The sequence below is a fragment of the Geotrypetes seraphini genome, chromosome 3 (genome assembly GCF_902459505.1).
Source record: "Geotrypetes seraphini chromosome 3, aGeoSer1.1, whole genome shotgun sequence".
In the NCBI taxonomy this organism is placed as follows: Eukaryota; Metazoa; Chordata; class Amphibia; order Gymnophiona; family Dermophiidae; genus Geotrypetes; species Geotrypetes seraphini.
The window spans coordinates 204,950,655-204,970,987 of NC_047086.1; the positions used below are offsets into that span (position 1 = coordinate 204,950,655).

The 20,333-nt window shown below is 43.6% G+C and overlaps 1 protein-coding gene across 1 annotated transcript in view; it reads right to left on the reverse strand.

Moving 5' to 3' along the window:
* The window catches only part of LOC117357723, a 47,144-nt gene extending 41,746 nt beyond the window's left edge, over positions 1-5,398 (reverse strand). The window contains exon 1 of the mRNA XM_033938706.1: positions 5,304-5,398. The gene's annotated coding sequence lies outside the window, so the exon portion shown is untranslated. The remainder of the gene's footprint in view (positions 1-5,303) is intronic.
* Between the last annotated feature and the right edge of the window lie 14,935 nt (positions 5,399-20,333).

Here is a 20,333-nt window from a genome sequence, read left to right on the forward strand (position 1 = left end):
GACCCGAAGACTGAATGAGGAGATACTGCAGGAATTACGTTCATGAAAAACAAGACACTTACTCTAAGGTAAATAAATAACTCGGAGTGGAATGACAGAGCCCAGATTCTTGCATTTCCATTTCGATTTCTACATTTCTGGAATTTCCATTTATGGAAATGGAAATATGTAAAGAAGAAAGTGTTGACTGAGCATAATGTGATCAACCACATGCCAGTTTCTTCTGTTATTAAAACTAGGCTTCTTGGGGTTTCTTCATTTTCTATTCTAGACAGAAGGAAGAATTACAAGTGGAAATGGATGAGAATGCTTATAAACATGGCATGTGCTTTTGCTGATTAGCTACACCCAAGGGTTGTCATATTTTTCTGTATTTTGTCCCTGCCAAAGTCTCCGATAAGGTATCAATTTTACTTATAAGAGAAGATATTTCTGTAGTTGAGGTGTCCACCTTCATATCAAGTTGCTGGAGAGCTTTCTAACACCGGCTCAGGCATTTTCTTGCCGTTGGAAGTAGCAGAATGCTCTGTAGGTTTTCTAATTTGCCCCAAACTGCAGAATCGTCCCCACAGGAGGCCTCCAATTCAGCGATTTCCACCAAAGGAAACCCCTCCAAATTTGCAGGAACCATGGGGCAAGGCAGCGGATTGCTCTCTGGGGGTGGGAGTGAGATATCCAGTCCCGAAGCCATCGAGTCTCCCTCCTCACAGGGCTATGCCAGGAATCTTCCAAAGCCTAGCGTCGGAACTCGGACCGCAAAAGTCTCGATGGTCGTCTGGGAAGTAAGTGCAGCCTTAAAGCTCAGGGAAAGCGCCTTGACCGCTGCTTTCCTTTGATATGCGGCATAATTGCAAAACTCACAGTGAGATCTAAACGCAGTTCCCATCATGCCACTATCTTGAAATGCCCCCCAAATCAACTGAGGAAACTATTTTAAAAGGTTATGGCTTCGTGGGAACACTGATTGAAAACAACCGGCAAATACAGGAGAAAAGACGAGATGGTCTATTTGCATGGTCCTTGCAAGTTTCATACACTAATCAAAAAAATTTATTTATTTATTTAATCATTTATTTAGCTCGTCTTACCAAAGGAGCCCAGAACAGGTTACAAGAGAACATTCACAGTAAAGCGGAACAAACGTTCATGAGAATACAGAGATTGGAGGATGCAGGGGAGATTACAGCATTTACAGTATAGGTGTAACGTATAGACTAAAAGTACTGACTTGGTGAACATAGGACACTGCGTTTACAGTATAGACGTAACATGCGGACTTAGATACAGATGTGGTTTGAATTTCTGCATTTTCTGTATAGATAGGCATAACAGAGGTAAAAGGTTTTCTTTTCCGGTGGTAGTAATTCAAGTAATATTTGTGGTGGCATGCGAGTTTTAGTGAGATTCCATTTGGTGTATTAGTCGGTGCCTTTAGGATCCATCTGTCAGGGGTGCAGTCGCAGGTTGTTAGAGAGCTGGGTTTGTAAAGAGGAAGGTTTTCACAGCTTTCCTGAAGTTCCATAGTCTGTCCAATGGATGGGAGGATGGTGTGCCATAGTCTGGGTATATAGATAAAGAAAAAATAAAAAAGAGCCTTGTTGCATGTTAAAAACATTTCTCCTGCGTTTGCTGATTGTTTTCAATCAGTGTTCCCACGAAGCCATAACCTTTTAAAATAGTTTCCTCAGTTGATATGGGGAGCATTTCAAGATAGTTGCATGATGGGAACCGCGTTTAGGTCTCACTGCGAGTTTTGCCTGATTCCACTTGCAATTATGCCATTTTAACACATATTTCTTTTTTACAATATGGTTTACTATTTTTAGACTCGTAATATTTATTCCTCTTGTCGCATCTATTGAATAACTTTGCATTGGTGGTTTTTGACCATGAGTGGTATTTTCACACTAATCTTATAATAGTTTTTTTGTGGTTATGCAGGACAGGGCTGAGGTACAGCCTTTTCCCGTCTCTTCGATAAAAATAACTTCCTCATTTGCCACGTACATTTGGGATAGTCAACCCTTCCCTTTTTTTGGAGTAATCTGGGCTTTAGGTTTTCATTTGCATTTAAGATCCCCAAATAAATTACTTATATGCCCCACAAATATATTGTTTTTAGGCCAGATATGAAATATTTCTCATGTTTTAGAGATTTGTCATTATGGATATTTTCTTAATACCTATTTTAAAAATTTATTGTAGTGTGTTTTTGCAATATTAATTATCTTGTTATATCTCACTATTTCTGTATTTTGTGCAATGTTTTGTTCTCATTGTTATTATCTGTCATTCCCTCTCCAGTTTATCATAAGATGTGATACAATATACAAGGACATTGACTAACACTGCTAATTTCACAACATTGTCAAGCACCTTTGGGATGATTATTACAGTACTTTTATATTATTTTTATATTATACGTGTTTTGTTTTGAATACAACAAGGCCCGGATTCTGTATAGGGCTCCCAGTCACTGAAGACGTCTAAGTGGCTTTTGAGAATCGCACATGGGTGGCCTATACAGAATTGCCCTAAGCCGCCTAAACACCACAACTCTCTAACTGGTGCCTATTTTACAGGCGGTAGGCCGCCTAAAATCGGGACACTATTTACAGAATTTGCCCCCAAATGTGTGGGGTTTTTTTTTTTTAATTATTATGTATGTTTTAGGACTCCTATGGCAAGCATATTGCCGAAACATGATTTGTGTCGAGTCCCATATTTGTTTAGATGACTCTCTGTATGTACTTTTTGGGTTGCTATTAAAATGTGGTTCCTTTGAAGAACAGGCTCACCCTGCTCCTTCTTTGAATTCCTTAAACTTTGACACATTCACAAAGTCTTCAATGCCACTGAGCTATTGGCTCAATGAATTCTGGGGTTTCGTTAAGAGCTCAACTGTTTTGCTAGCTCAATGCACTGGAGCTCCTTCCTGTTGAAAAATAAACTACTCAGAAATGTCTTCAATTTCAGGCAGAGGTTTCCGCCACAGTAGGATAGTTTTGGGATATTTGAAAAAAATATTGGAGGTCCCGCTTTTTTCCATACACTCTGTATATTTGATGGCACTGCCTTTCTGTGGTACAACCAAAATCATTTCCATTTATTATATGCAGGCAGGGTCGGATTTTCCTATAGGCTAACTAGGCTTCAGCCTAGGGCCTCAAGATCAAGAGGGGCCTACATGCAAATTGTTAGCAAAATTAAAATTACACTATTCTAAAAACAGTGAACACTAAAACACTGAACCGAAAATAAGGAGAAATTCTTCGCTTCGGGATCGGAATCGGCTCCGGCCGCAACGGGGCGCTGACTTGGCTTCTCCCTTTCTTTTTCTCGCCCTGGGAGGAGGATCGGGGAGGGAAAGATGTCAGTCCAGAAACAGCTGGGCAAAGCCCAGCCCCGCGGGGAGAGAGGCAAAATGTGGATCCGTCAGGACAGGGCGGCCCAGACTGGCATCGGGGTGGGGGGGAGGTTTCAGTGGAAGGGGGATGGGAGGCAGGTGGGCATCGGAGGGGGGGTGAGGTGAGGAAGGACGCACTGGGGGCACTATGGACATAGGAAGGGGCAATGTTGTGTGTTATGTTTGATTAGTTATTGTTACAAGTACTATATATGGTGCTGAGAATAAATGTCCAAATAGGTGTTCTCGACTTTTTTTTATTTATTATCCGTGTCACATTTTATATAAAGGTTAGTACCAATAACAACATGTTTCATTTAACATATTGATATATATCACAGTAATGATGTATTTTATTATCTCTCATGTAATTTACAAACTTAAAAATGGGAGGTGAAAGGGCCTCATAAGTGGAATAGCCTAGGGCCTCTTTTCATCTAAATCCGGCCCTGTATGCAGGTACTTTCTACTACTACCATTAATTATTTCTAGAGTGCTACCAGATGTACACAGCGCTGTACTTAGTCACAAAGGAGACGTCCCTGCTCGAAAGAGCTTACAATCTAAACAGAGAAGACAGACAAACAGGATGCCAGGGTGGGAAATACAGTAAGGGGGGATGGATTCTGCTGGCTAGTGTGGTGAGCAGTGCACAGAGGGGAGGAGGGTTATGGACTGAAGGCTAAATCAAAAAGGTGGGTTTTCAGTCTGCTTTTAAACAAGGTAATGGATCAACTCAGGGCTCACAATCTAAGTTTTGTACCCAGAGCATCCATTTTACAACTCTACATGTGCAGATAAAAAGCAGCATTGCCTGAGGTCTTTACACATATAAGCACCGGTATCTACATATGAAGGAGCCCAGTAAACAGGTGTCCCTGTCAACACTTACACGCCTATTGCACATTTTAAAACAGCTGAACATACAAGAGGAGCCAATTAAGAAGAGGAGCAAATAACACATTTGCATTTTCAAGGTGGTGGTTAGCGTAATTGCCCCGTGGTGATCGCAAGTGCAAGTGATCAGGTAGCCTCATCTAAAGTGGAAAAGCCAGCACAGAAATTGTTTTAAAGTACATAAATATTCCTTATGTAAACTGAGACATACCTTTTTTGTGGTATAATAATTTTTTATTGGAACAAGAAAAAAAAAAAAGACAAATACCAAAAATTTAACCATATATCAAGTTCCAAACAACATTTTATCCAAAACTAACCCAATCCCTATACCAAACCCAATGACCTCCCTCCTTCCCCCCCCCCCCCCCCCCCAGGAACGAGTCGGAGTTCCAAAAGGACATTCAAACATTGATAATATTTGCATATTAATAGGACACAGTCAACAATTCAAAACGCGGCTTCTTGCAGAAGAAGTCATCGTATTCCAAAAACGTTCCCAAATGAAGACATACCTTTTTAAGTTTAACCCCCCCCTCCAAATGCACCCCCTTAATATCTGCGATCTGGCCATCTACTGTACATATGCAAACAGCAGCTTTCTAAAGTTATCATTTACATATGGAGTCAATCTATTCATGTAAATGCTGTTTAAATGGATAGATGCTCCTAAAATGACCTCCAAATCTCTACAAGCTGATTAGTATTTAGAGGCATGACTTTCTTCTCCTCCCCATCCTCTTGAATACGTCAATCAAGTGGGTTCAAAATCATAAAGAACGTCTCTTTTAATGCATTTGTATGGAAAACCTCTCAGAGTGCCATGAGATAGGAGTCAGGAAAATAAGAGCTGAGCTACCTATTCCACATGGTCACGGTTGACCTCATGCTGTCACAGTAGCAAATCACAAGTGAGAACTACTGAGAAGCCCCCCATCACCCCCCAGTTTTCCCAATATACATTAGCCCCATAACAGAACACCATTCTGTCTTAACTCACCAAAATTGCCCTCCCGTCTCTCCCTTGTTGTTTTTTCGCTCTTATCTCAGGGCTGACAAACTCGGTCTCACTTCCCTGTCTGCAAGTCTTGCTATTTTCTCTCTTTGTTTCTGTAAACTTTTTTTTTTTTCAAAAAGGGAATTTCCCAGCATGAATAATTTGAAGCAGAAACCTCGACATGGCCATGATGGTAGAAAACAGGAAATGACAGGACAGCTCAGCCATCTATAGAGCTCTCCCTGCACAGGTTTTTAAAGGGCACTGGCTCATTAAGAGACATAGGTTTGAGCCAATCACCATATTTAGGGTCAGGAAGGAATTTTTTTTTTTTTTTAATGTCTAAAGGACTGATATCAGGTGCACAGGGGTTTTTTCATCTTCTTCTGGATAGGGTTACTGTATTTGTGAAGTAAAAAAAAAAGAGGACACATGACTTGGCGTAGTAAATATAAGAATGAAATGTGCCCACATACATACTGTTATTTGTTTAGCTAAACTTTGTTTGGATTGCATTGAATGACCCCTGATGCATGCGGACATGCCGAAACATGGACCGTGTTGGATCTTTCAATAAATTTGTTTTTTTTTTTTGATTGCTCAGAACTTGAAGGCCCTTGTGCTTCTTTTTGACGTGCTCTCTTTGACATCCAAAACACCAAAGGCAAGCTACGATCTCACATCTTCGCAATTGACAACCTTTATGACTGCTCATCATCTAGTCCAGTGTTTCTCAACTCAGTCCTGGAGAACCCCCTTGCCAGTCAAGTTTTCAGGATATCCACAGTGAATATGCATGAAAGCAATGTGCATATAATGGAGGCAGTGTATGCAAATCAAGTTCATACATATTCATTGTGGATATCCTGAAAACCTGACTGGCAAGGGAGTTCTCCAGGACCGAGTTGAGAAACACTGATCTAGTCCATATGATCTCATCTCCAGTTTGAACTCACAGAATTGTTAACAGCGTTCAAGAGGAATAGTTGATGAGTCTTAAATTCGGTTCATCTGTCTTTCTTTTCCTGTTTTTATGACTTTGTTTAAGGGTTATTTCCTGATAATAATCTATGCATCTTCTTCTTTGTTATCATGGACTATCGTGGGAAGTAATTGATTTATTTTTCCTGAATTGTTTTCATATATATTTTAACTTTACTGTGCCACTTTTTCTGTACAAGCTTTGTTTGCTTGGATATTGTTTCAAATACAATTTGCAATAAATAAAAATTTTTTTTAAAAAAAGTATATGACCTCAGATTTCAAAATGTCACTGGGCAAAATTATGGAACTCTCTTCGGCTTGCTTTGAGATCTGAGAAAAAAATTTTGACCTTCCAAACGAAGTTGAAAGCATATTTCTTTGTGCAGCATTTTGGGCCTCAGTCACAAGGGGGCACCCGCTCAAACTCAGAGGAGGGGGGGGACGAGTGTGAGTTCTGCGCCACCATTTTTCATACGGGCAAAACAGAATTCTAGAGCGCGCTTATGCTTCTCTCTGGGGTATATTTCGCTGGCACGTGCTCCCAGCTGGAAACATCACCACGCACCACACAAGCGTCTTCTCTTGCCCACAACCAACCTGGCCACCGAGCCCTCAATCTTCTCCTTTACGGCGACTGCCCAGTTATAGCACAGTGGGGGATTGGGTGGGGTGCCTGGTAATTGTAACTTCCGGAATAGCTGAGGCCAGATCACGAAGGTGCAGGGGGCGGGCCGGGCCCCTATTTAGGCAGCACAGCGGCTTTGGCCTGTTTATGGAAACCTAAGCAACAGCCGCTTCCTTCCGCATGGGCCCAGGGCTGTCAGGCTTAGGGTTCGGAGACTTTGCATGAACAGGTAACATGGAGCATAATGATGGCTATTACTGAATACTATATATATTTTTGTGCATAGGCCCCGGGAATGGAGCAAGCTTCCATTAAATATCTGTCAGCAGAATCATTTATGGAGTTAAAAAAATTATTGAAGAAGCATAATTTTTTTGTCACATGAAGTATTTATTGTATTTGAATTTGGTTGTTCTATTTTCCTTTTACTGTTTGCACTGTTTGTCAGGGAGGGCAGGGTGCAGAGCCTGGCAGGGAATGAGGGGGGCTGGGTGCAGAGCCTGGTATATATTAGTACACAATTTGGTTCAGAATGGTTTTTTTCTTGTTTTCCTACTCTAAATCTAGAGTCTGGTGCGTCTTATGGAGTGAAAAATACGATATTTTGCCTCCAGACACAAACAGACATTCTCAATGCCTTATATATGATTTCTTTCCAACATCCATTGGGTTGGAAACAATAAAAAGTGACTGAGGGGAAGATTCTTAAAACCCATCCTGCCTTTAACGATGGTCGCTAAACCGGTTCCAGCCAGTGATTAAATCCTTCTGGCTCCCAATTAGCCACCGCATTACTTTTAAAATATTACTTTTAACTTACAAAACCTTAATTTTTAAAGAACCACAATTTATCAACCGATTGCTTATTCCTCATAACACTTCTCGCTCTCTTTGATCGACGACTCAAAAACTCCTCACAGTGCCTTCACTAAAAATCATTGGCACCAGAAGACACGATATGTTTTCAGTAATGGCTCCCCAATTGTGGAATGCTCTTCCTCATTATATCAGAGAAGAAAAAGACCTCAGTCAACTTAAGAAACTTCTAAAAAGTTGTCTTTTTAAAGACGCGTTCAATCTTTAGCCTTCTTCTTTAGATACAAATATTAGGGCTCAGATTTATTACCCCTTCCCATTGTTTCATTCCTTATTTTCTCTCTTTTCTTAAGCCATGAAGATGTAACTTTACCCCTTTATCCTTACGTTTCGTGTACGTCTTTAAATTGTTAGTTCAAAGACTTTTGTTTGTCGTTTACTTATTGAAACCCGTTTTATGAAGCTGTAAATCGCTTAGTAATTTGAATAAGCGATCCATCAAATATAAATAAAAACCTGAACCTGAAAAAGACAACTTTTTAGAAGTTTCTTAAGTTGACTGAGGTCTTTTTCTTCTCTGATATAATGAGGAAGAGCATTCCACAATTGGGGAGCCATTACTGAAAACATATCGTGTCTGCTGGTGCCAATGATTTTTAGTGAAGGCACTGTGAGGAGTTTTTGAGTCGTCGATCAAAGAGAGCGAGAAGTATTATGAGGAATAAGCAATCGGTTGATAAATTGTGGTTCTTTGAAAATTAAGGTTTTGTAAGTTAAAAGTAATATTTTAAAAGTAATGCGGTGGCTAATTGGGAGCCAGTGGGATTTAATCACTGGCTGGAACCAGTGTAGCGTGGAAGTATTCAACCAGCCAATTCTCAAAAGGGCTCACCAAGGTCTTTTCCAGGCTTCCTGAGAGACTCCAACTCTGCCATGCAAATGTATTACAACAAGGCCATTAATATTTAAAACAAGCACTCTGGACGATTTCTCTATTCTTGCCAGGCGATTCCCTAGCCTCGCTGTCCTACATTTATTTATTTATTCAGTTTTCTATACCGTTCTTCCAAGCGAGCTCAGAACGGTTTACATTAATTTCTTCAGGTAGTCAAGCATTTTTCCCTGTCTGTCCTTGCGGGCTCACAATCTATCTAATGTACCTGGGGCAATGGGGGGGATTAACTGATTTGCCCAGGGTTACAAGGAGCAGTGTGGGTTTGAACCCACAACCCCAGGGTGCTGAGGCTGTAGCTTTAACCAATGCACCACACACTCCCCCCTGCTAGCAAAATTTTCCGGCAGGTCTGAGCTGTCACATCCTTACTTTCTGGTTACTGCCTGAGTGTTGATTGGCTCAGGCATTAACAGGAAAGGCTTGACAGCTCAGACCTGCCAGAAAATTTTTCCCCATCCCCCCGACAACACCTAATGCCCACTCCTTCCTGTTGCTGCTATCATGCCCCTGACAACCTCCCTGTGCCTCTGATGATCCCCCGCCTCCCTCCCCCACACACCTTGTTCACAATGGCTGGAAGGAAGGATGCCTAATTACTCTGACCCCAGGAGGGCCACTGCTATTCATTGGGTCACTTGTTCCTTACAGTGGATAAGTGGATGTACTTGTCTTTAATAAATATTACTTGCTTTTAACAAAGATCACTTCAAGAACATTGTATTCCACAGTCTTTGTCTTATATGGAATAATTTCTCTGGCCAGCAGGCTCGCCTCTTCAAAATGGTGGTTCTTTCCTTTCCTGGTGCATCCTGGGATGTGCCGGGGAGGAGCCTGAGGCTCTGAATGACCATGGTTGCTTAAGCCCCTGTCCTTTGGGAAGGGCCTTAAACAACCTAAGCAAATCAGAGGAGGAGTCTAAGGCTCTGATTGGCCCAGACACCTAAGGCCCATAGGAGGGGGCCTTAAACATCCTGGGCCAATCAGGATGCACCGGGGAGGATAATACCTGTCATTTTCAAAGAGACGGGCCTAATGGCCAGGGGGATTAGGCATCTCTCTGGCTGGCCATCGTGAACAAGGTAAGGGGCAAGGGGTCGTTGGAGGGAATGGGCATCCTTCCCGCTGCCTGGGGGGGTGTTGGGGGGATCACTTTATGGCAGTGGTGGGAGGAAATAGGCATCTCTCCCACTGCCTGGGGGGCGTTGGGGGGTCACTTTACAGCAGTGGCAGGAGGGAGTGTGCATCTCTACTGCTGCCAAGGAGGTATCGAGGGGTTGCTTATCGGCAGCAGCAGAAGGGAATGGGCATCCCTCCCGCTACCAGAAGGGGGTGTCAGGGAAGAGGTTGCACTGTGACAGCAGGAGGGAGGGGGCATTCCCGACACTCAGCTGCGCGTCGGGAGTGAGTTGTTCGACTTCCCCTATCTGGGGAAACCGCCGTGCCGAACTCAGCTGCGCGTGGGGCCGTAGTAAGCGCGGGGCATGCTGCACTCTTGGCGGCCACGGACATACGGATCATGGAAGCACGCCGATAAGAATGCGCATGCGCCGCCTACGGTTTTATTATATAGATTTCAAACAACCACACATTCGGAACTAATACATACACATAAAGCCTCACTTTGGATAGAACATAGAAATTGAAATTAATGCATCTAAGTGTACAGTTTCAATGATATTTTAGAAAAGGATCTGCTGATGTAAAAGCCTTTTCTAAAACACATAAGAATGTAAGAATAGACATACTGGGTCAGACCAATGGTCCATCTAGCCCAGTATCCCGTTTCCACAGTGACCTGTTTCCACAAGTATCTGGCCGAAACCCAAATAGTAGCAATATTCCAGAATCTCAAAGAACAACAAGATTCTGGAATTCCAAACAGTAGCAACATTCCATGCTACCGATCCAGGACAAGCAGTAGCTTCCCCCATGTTTGTCTCAATAGCAGACTATGGGCTTTGCCTCCAGGAACTTGTTCAAACCAGGAGAGCATATATTTACCTATATGCGCAGTGGAAGGAGCCGTTTTACATGCTGAAAAAGTAAATGGAGGCACTTGACAACTTGCTCATGAAAGTTACACACCCAAGTAGGTATTTCAGAACATACACATGTGGGTCTGCAAGTCTTACATGTAAGGGAATTCCATATGTGGTGCCAAATGTTAGGCGCTACTTCAGTGCAGAAAAGCGCTCTAATGGACGCAAGGCGCCAAAATGGGGCAGAAACGGCAGATCCATATGAAAACACATTTAGGGCTCCTTTTACAAAGGTGCGCTAGCGTTTTTAATCTACTGCCTGCTCAAAAGGAGGCGGTAGCGTCTAGCGCGCACTATTCCTTGCGTTAAGGCCCCAGCGCGCCTTTGTTTCTATGTGGATCTGCAAAGGGAGCATGGCCATGGGAGGGGCACGGATAGGTCAAGGACATTCCCTTAAAATGCAAGCAGTGTTACAGAAAAGTGTGAATCGGCACCTCAACTCACATGCCAAGATTTACACCTGAATATAACAACATAAGAATTGCCATACTGGGACAAACTGAAGGTCCATCATGCCCAGTATCCTGTTTCCAACAGTGACCAACCCAGGTCCCAAGTACCTAACTAGATCCTGAGTAGTGAAACAAATTTTTATGCTGTTTATCCTAGGAATAAGCAGTGGATTTCCCTAAACCATCCCCTAATGGCCTATGGACTTTTCTTTTAGGAAATTATCCAAGCCTTTCGCCTGTTGTAACGCTTCATGTCCAAATTTATGCGCAGATCCCAGCGCTACACGCTATTCTATAAAGAGCACCAATCCTGGAATTGCACATTCTAAAATGCCATTCAATGCTGGTTTTTGTGGGTGCTGAATTTTCAGTCACACAAAACTGATGTCCTGCAATAAACACAAGTTCTGTATCACTGTCAGATGCTCTGCTTAAATACCTTGCTAAACAATTAGGTCTCTCCTAAACTGGACTCTAACTTGGCTTTTAGAGAGTGTATAGAGCCCTCTAAGTTCTGCTCTAGGTAGAAAGGAGAGACCTGTAGTGACTCAGTTAAAATATTGTGCTATGACCTGTGAATACCCCTGTAGTTTCTAGAACAAGGGCAGGTCTCTCTTCTGTCCCATCCCAAGAACAGCCTGCCTGTCTTCCAGCTTCATTTAAACGTGCACAAAACAACAGCAGTAACTTAAGCTGTGGGAATTCTTTGCCAGAGAATGTGGTGAAATCAGTTAGCTTAACGGGGGTTTAAAAAGGCTTGGATAATTTCCTTAAAAAGAAGTCCATAGGCCATTATTGAGGTGGCTTGGGGAAATCCATTGCTTATTCCTAGGATAAGCAGCACAAAATCTGTTCTACTAATAGGGATCTAGCTAGGTACTTGGGACCTGTGTTGGCCACTGTTGGAAATAAGATACTGGGCTTGATGGATCTTCGGTCTGTCTCAGTATGGCAATTCTTATGTTCTTATGGGATCTATGAATGGCTGTCTCACTAATGGATGTCTCATTGTCTATCCACGCCTTCCTGTTTCAAAGGGGTGCTGCTGCTTCTGCTGGAGGAGGGATAGTGGGGGAAGGAAGGAAGCGGTGGTACCGTTGGATGACCAAGGAATGAAGGGAGTGCTAAAGGAGGACAAAGCAATCGCCGACAGACTGAACACATTTTTTACGTCTGTATTTACCGAAGACAATATATATAGCATACCGGAACCCATCAGGCTATATACTGGAAGCGAAAACGGGAAACTGACAGGGTTGACAGTCAGTCTAGAAGAGGTATGCAGGCAGATTGATAGGCTTAAGAGTGATAAATCCCCAAGTACGATGAGTGAGGTGATTAAATTTGCGGATGATACGAAGTTATTCAGAGTAGTGAAGACACAGGGGGATTGCGAAGATCTGCAACGTGACATAATCAGGCTTGAGAAATGGGCATCGACATTGCAGATGAGGTTCAACATGGATAAGTGTAAAGTGATGTATGTCGATAACAAAAATCTCATGCACAAATACAGGATGTCCAGGGTAGTACTTGGAGAGACCTCCCAGGAAAGAGACTTGGGAGTTCTGATCGACAAGTCAATGAAGCTGTTCACATAATGTGCAACGGCGGCAAAAAGTGCGAACAGAATGCTAGGAATGATAAAGAAGAGGATCACGAACAGATCAGAGAAGATTATCATGCTGTTGTACCGGGCCATGGTGCACCCTCACCTGGAGTACTGCGTCCAGCACTGGTCGCCGTACATGAAGAAGGACATGGTACCACTCGAAAGGGTTCAGAGAAGAGTGACTAAGATGGTTAAGGGGCTGGAAGAATTGCTGTACAGAGAAAGATTAGAGATACTGGCCTCTTCTCCCTCGAATAGAGGAGATTGAGAGGGGACATGATCAAAACATTCAAGGTACTGAAGGACAGGTTGTTCACCCTCTCCAAGGTAGGGAGAACGAGAGGGCACTCTCTAAAATTGAAAGGGGATAGATTCCATATGAACATAAGGAAGTTCTTCTTCACCCAGAGAGTGGTAGAAAACTGAAATGCTCTTCCAGAGTCTGTCATAGGGGAAAACACCCTCCAGGGAATCAAGACTTAGAACTATCTAACTTCTGTAACTAAATTGAAGTCCAAAAACTTCTATGCAACAAGAAAAACCAAGTTTGTCTCATCGATGCTGACGCTGTACATCTCATCCTCCAAATCCAAATTCGTGGCCATTGAGACGCAGAAATCTGCTGCTTTATCTCAATGCTCCAAATGTCTCTAAGACTAGTTTTTGGTTTCTTATTCATATAGCCAGATATTAATTTATACCACTGAGCGGCATGATGCCCTAGGAAATTCTTAGACTCTAATAGATTACAAGATCCGAGGCAACATGGATTTACTAAAAGTAAATCGGGCCAAATGAATCTGATTAGATTCTTTGACTGGGTGACTAGAGAATTGGATCAAGGACATGCACTAGATGTAATTTACTTAGATTTCAGCAAAGCCTTTGACACAGTTCCTTATAGGAGGCTCTTAAATAAACTCCAAGGGCTGAAGTTAGGGCCCAAAGTGGTAAACTGGATTAGAAACTGGTTGACAGACAGACGCCAAAGGGTGTTGGTTAATGGAATTCACTTGCAGGAGGGAAAGGTAAGTATTGAAGTGCCTCAAGGATCAATGCTGGGATCGATTCTGTTCAATATGTTTATGAGCAACATTGTTGAAGGGTTAGAAGGTAAGGCTAGCCTATTTGTGGATGATATCAAGATTTGTAACAGAGTGGACACTCCAGAGGGAGTGGAAAACATGAAAAAAGATCTGCAAAAGTTAGAAGAATGGTCTAAAATCTGGCACTAAAATTCAATGCGAAGAAGTGCAGAGTGATGCATTTGGGGAGTAGAAATCTGAGGGAACCATATATGTTGGGAGGTGAGAGGCTGATGTGCAAGGATGAGGAGAGGGACCTTGGCATCCAAGGCATCTAAATAATATGATAAGGCGGTGACTGTAGCCAGAAGGATGCTAGGCTGTATAGAAAGAGGAATAACCAGCAGAAGGTGTTGATGCCCCTGTATAGGTCATTGGTGAGTCTGCACTTGGAGTATTGTGTTCAGTTTTGGAGGCCATATCTGGAGAAGGATATCAAAAGACTTGAAGCGGTCCAGAAGAAGGCAACGAAAATGGTAAGGGGTTTGAACCAAAAGAAGTACAATAAAAGACTGGAAGACCTAAATAAGTATACTCTGGAGGAGAGGAGGGACAGGGTAGATATGATACAGACATTTAAATACTTGAAAGGTATTATTATAGAACCAAATCTTTTCCAGAGAAGAGAAAATGGTAAAACTAGAGGGCATAAATTGAGGTTGCAGGAAGGAAGACTTAGAAATAATGTTAGGAAATTATTTTTCACAGATAGAGTAGTGGATGACTGGAATACCCTCCCGAGGAAAGTGGTGCAGAGGAAAATGATGACAGAATTCAAAAAAGCATGGTAATAATTAAAGAATTAAGGCCAGAACTGGATAGACTTGCACATTCTCTGTCCCATATATGTTGATTAGGTGTAGGATGGACCATTCAGGTTTTTTTCTGCCATTATTTACTATGTTACTATTGCACTAGCAAACAGCATAGTGACAACAGCCATTCCTTCCTCCAAAGAGGAAGAGGAATTTCCTTCTTGCATCTTAACAGGAGAATTTAGCAGACAGCTCAGAATGATCAGGGATGGCCTGAGCTAGTCCTGGTATTTGTTTTGTCTTTTTAAATCTATCATCCCAGGACATTAAGAGAAGACAAAAATAATAGATTTCAGCATACAATTGAACCAAAGTGAAATAAATGCTAAGAATGACGATAAGGGCCCTATTTAGCTGCCAGGCTGTTTCTAGTGACTGGCATTGTGAGGGATTTTTGGCAATTAAAAGTTAACCGGCTAAGTCACTGGTTAAGTCATTGACTGGTTAAGTTTATAGTGGCTGAAGAAAGGATTGCTATTTATGTGGTCTGATCTACGTAGCTGATAAACTTAGCCATTCAGTGCTAAAAATTGCTTGTTATCACATAATATAGACAGTTAACCATTAGCTGCTGACCATGAATAACTGGTTATCTCACACTGAATATCCACATTTAACCCATCAACGTTGTTCATGGCCGGTTAAATAGTGCTGAATATTGGTCAGTAATTGGTGCAACTTGAAGCCATTAAGTAGCTATAGCCATACATGTTATCTTCCTCGCTTCTCTCTCCTTATATACCTCCCAAAGAACTCCATTCCTCAGATAAATCACTCTTATTATTATTATTATTATTAAGTTCTTATATACCGCCATACCCAAAGAGTTCTAGGCAGTTCACATCAATTAAATTAGGATCCGGTCTGAACACGGATTTACAACATTTTGTCGGAATTATTGGGGAAGGAAGTATTGGGGTTTTAGCAGAAGTTTATCATAGTTGGATTGGAAGAGATGAGGGAGGGAGAAGGGAACCAAGGGAGGGGAAGGGGTGGGGCGGGAGTTGGATTGTTGCGGGGAATAAGGGTTAAGGGTCCTGTTCGCGGAAAAGGTATGTTTTGAGAAGTTTTCTGAAGTCGAAATAGGTCGGGGCCTCAAGCATCATTTGGGCTAGCCAAGGGTTCAGCTTAGCTGCCTGGAAGGCGAAGGTTTTGTCGAGGAATCTTATGAGCTGGCATAATTTTATGGAGGGGAAGGCAAATAGCTGAATTCTGCGGGATTTCTTATTGGTGCAATACATAGTGAAGTGGGGGGAGAGGTATTTTGGTGAAAGACCAAATACTGTTTTGTAGCAAATGCAGGCGAACTTGAAAAGGACTCGGGATTCGAAAGGTAGCCAATGCAGTTGGTGGTAGAAGGGAGTGATGTGTTCCCATTTGTTCAGGCCGAAAATGAGGCGGACGGCTGTGTTTTGAATCAGTTTTAGTCTTCTGGTGATTTTCTTTGTGGAGCTCAGGTAATGATATTGCAGTAATCCAATATACTGAGAATAGAGGATTGTACTAGTAGGCGGAATGCGGTGTCATCAAAGTATTTCTTTATGGTACGAAGTTTCCAGAGCGCCGAAAGGCCTTTCTTAACAGTGAGGTCGGTGTGATTTTCTTGGGATAAATGTTTGTCAAGCGTGACTCCTAGTATTTTTAATGTTTGTTCGAGTGGGAAAACCAATCCTTTCACTTGGATTGTGGTGTCTTTGATTTTGTCTTTGGGGGTGGCCAGGAAGAATTTTGTTTTGTCCGGGTTTAGTTTTAGTCTGAAGGAGAGCATCCAGAGTTCTATCTGACTGAGTATGCTAGTGATGTAGGTGAGAAGTTCCTGGGATAGACTGATTAGAGGGATGACAATTGTGATGTCATCTGCATAGATGAAGAATTTGAGCTTGAGTTTGTGTAGGAGGTTACTGAGGGAGGCGAGGTAGATATTGAACAGGGTGGGGGACAGGGGGGAGCCTTGCGGCACACCGCAGGAGTTAACCCAGCTGTAGGAGAAATTGTCAATTTTGCGTACCCTGTAGGATCTGTTTCGTAGAAACCCTTGGAACCAGCTGAGGACCTGGTCGGAGATGCCAATGTGGGCCAGGCATTCCAGGAGAATAGTGTGGTCGACTAAGTCAAACGCACTGCTCAGGTCAAATTGCAAGATCAGGGCGCTGGAGCCCTGACTGAAGAGTATGTGCAAGTGGTCAAGTAAGGAGGCTATAATGGTCTCTGTGCTGTGGTCCGCGCGGAAGCCCGATTGATTGTCGCTTAGGATATTGAATTTTTCCAGGTATGCGGAGAGTTCTGCTTTTACTGCCCCTTCCGCAATTTTGGTGAATTTTGGTATGCTAGCAATTGGTCTGTAATTGGAAGGTGCGTTGGAAGGTTCCTTTATGCTTTTTATGATTGGGGTTATTAAGATATGGCCTTGCTCTGGAGGAAAGTTTCCTGCGGATAGTAGGGAGTTGACCCATGATAGCATGTTTGCTTTGAAGTGGATCGGAGCCGTTTTCATAACATTTGGGGGGCAGGTATCTAGTTTGCAGAAGGAGTTGGTGTATTTGTTATAATATTTGTTGAAGGTTTTCCAGTCGATTGTGGTAAATTGGTTCCAGTTTAAGTCGGATCTAGACCCTTGGTCTGGTTTAGCTATGTCGATGTCAGGGAGGATGGGAAAGAGCTCCAGGGGATTGGTCAAGGTAGGTAATGATGATCTTAGTTTTAGGATCTTGGATTTGAAGAAATCCGCTAGGGTGTTGGCGGTTAGTGTTGATTCTTCATGGTTGTTAGTAAGTGTTTCGAATTTGTAAAGGTTATTCACGAGTTTAAAGAGGTTGCTGCTGTTGGTTGTAATGTTACCAATTATGTGGGAGTAGAATTTTTTTCTTTTTTCCTTGGTAAGGTTTTTGTAAGTTTTTAGTTTGAGTCTCCAGGCAGTTCTGAGTTCTGAGTACCCTTCTCCTCCACTGCCAATTCCAGACTTTGTTCCTTTCGTCTAGTTGCCCCCTATGCCTGGAAAAATTACCCGTTTGTCCGTCAAACCCCTTCCCTTGTTTAAAATCAGACTGAAAACCCACTTTTTTCATATAGCTTTCAATCCTTAACCCTACTCCTCTGCCCTCCAACCCAGCCAGCTGATTAACCGTTCCCCTTAACTGTATCCATGACATCTTGTTTGTTTGTCTTGCCTGCTTAAATTGTAAGCTCTTTCAAGCAGGAACTGTTTTCTTACTCTTTGTGACTCTGTACAGTGCTGCGTGTGTCTGGTAGCGCTATAGAAATAATTAATAGTAATAGTAGTAGTAGTAGAAAGAAGCTGAAAGAAGAAAGCAAGAAGAAGGGACTTTACCTAAACATCAAGAAGACCAACATCATGACTACCGCCAACAAGAAAGTCCACGTAAAGATCAACAATGAAGAAATAGAAGTAGTTGACAGCTTCGTTTTCCTTGGGTTCCTCAATGATCACAGTGGCTGTTCAACAGCAGAGATCAAGTGTCGATTAGCACTGAGGCATGGAGCCATTGTGAGCATGGACCAAATATGGAAGTACAAGGTGGTTGGGTGATAACCTCACTGGCAAAAAACCTCCATTGCACTCCCAAAGCATAAAAACCTTAAACAGGGCTGTCTATGCAAGTTGATAGAAGAAAGAAACTTTCAACTTATCTTCAGTTGATCGGTACACCGAAAGTGGCCAGTGTTTCACGAGTCTGCTGCCTCAGGATGTAAAACGATCCGATCAAACTAGAGCCAGAATAGAGACTTATATCAATAAACTGGATTTATGCATAACTTCAAAAAATTCTGAAGCCACTATGACATACCTTTTAACGGGATGCCAAGACACATCTCCTGATCAAAAGATGGCTGCACCATGTTCGTGCTGGGTTATGAAGCTCTCCTGGATGATGACATCAAACCCGGAAGTGATTGCACGGTGAAAGCGCTGCTAAAAGTAAATGCTGACAAAAGCACTGGATGGGCAAAAACTGGCACTGCGATTGAAAAATTTGGCACTGCAATTGAAAAAATGGTTGTAAAGGACAGCTGTACAGGGTCGAGTGCAGACAGTCAATTATGGAAACAGACACAAAAGCAAACACAAAAACAAGAAATAAAACTTTGGGAGATACATTACTGATGTAAGAAAATGTTGAATTTAAAATTCTCATTATTAGTATTATTCTACTTTATACTTGGGGGGGGGAGACCGGGCAGTGTGGGGTGCACGCTGGTGGCTGGAGCGGGCTGTATGGCAGTTGTTGGGGGTGTCACCGGTCAGCGGCAACCCCCCCCGGTGTTGGCATGCTGCAGAACTGGGGGCTGTTCTGCAGTGGTGGCTTTGGGCAGGACCAGGTGGTTCTGCTGGTTTTTCGGGGGGGGGGAGACCGGACAGTGCGGGGAGCACGCTGGTGGCTGGAGTGGGCTGTGTAGCTGGTGTTGAGGTGTCAACGGTCAGCGGCAACCCCCCCACCTGGTGGTTGGCATGCCGCAAAATTGGGGGCTGTTCTGCGGCGGTGGCTTTGGGCAGGACCAGGTGGGTATCTTTGTGGGCAGGCCTGGATGACTCTGTTGGGGCAATGGGGGGCAGGACCCAGTGGGGCGGGGAGCTGGGGCATGCTGTGTGGTTGCGGAACTCCCTCCTTTTAGCTGGCATGCCTTGGGGTGGTTCTGCAGAAGCGCTGGCGAATGGTCTTGAGGGTGGGGTGGGCAGCTCTGGTTTCCTGGCAGGTCTGTGTGCATGCTGGGAGGGATGCTGGCATGGTGGCGGTCTGGTGCCCTGGGTGCCGGCGCCCCTCACTGGTAGAAGAGCTTGGGAACTGTGTTGGGATTGTGGTATGGGTATCAGAGCGGGGTGTTCAGTTCGCTCTAAGCGCCGTGCGGTGCTGTGGTTTGTCAGAGTTGGGGTGCTCCAGGTGACCCGACGGGGGTGGTGTTTTTAAGAGTGTATTCCTATTGGATGGCATGGGGGTTCACGTCACTACAGGGGATGCCAGTCGGGTAGAGGATCTTCTGGGCGCTGATGCGTCGGTCCCTGCTTTGCTGTGGTGATCATGGCTTGTCGGATGGGTCCGATAGCCAGGGGCTGGTCTGTAGGATGGGGGCCTGGGGGTGACAGGGGTTGGTTTAGGGGCACATTGCCCCATTGGAGGCGAAGGGTCTGCTGTATTGAGGTTGTCGTGCTGGATATGGTGTTTCAAGCAGGTTAGGCCTGCATACATTCCTAGGGGTGGGGGTGGGGGCGAGTCCTCACTATTCCAGTCATGGTGGGCTTTGTTTGTCGGCGGTCATGGGGCCAGAGGTCCCCCTGAGGGGTTGGGGTTGTATGTGAGGCCTAACAGTCCTCCCTTTGCCTATTGTGTAAGGGGGTGTTCAGATTGCGTTGGATTGAAGTATCTCTTAATACACCAAAAAGACTCACGGTGTCATGGTGGGTACTGTCGTGTTTCTCACGGGCAGGTGTCCCCTCCCAAGATGGGTCAGCGGTTGGGGAACTGCTGTGCTTATAGGTTAATTATTTTCTGTTTCTTGGGTGTGGCATGTGTTGGAGAGGTTTTCAGGCATGCGTCAGGGCCCTGGGGTAGGTAGAGCCTTGGGGTTCATAAGGTGTGCGCCTGGTGACCCTCTTGACCACCTCTTCAGGGAGTGGGCTTGGTATTTGTTGGTT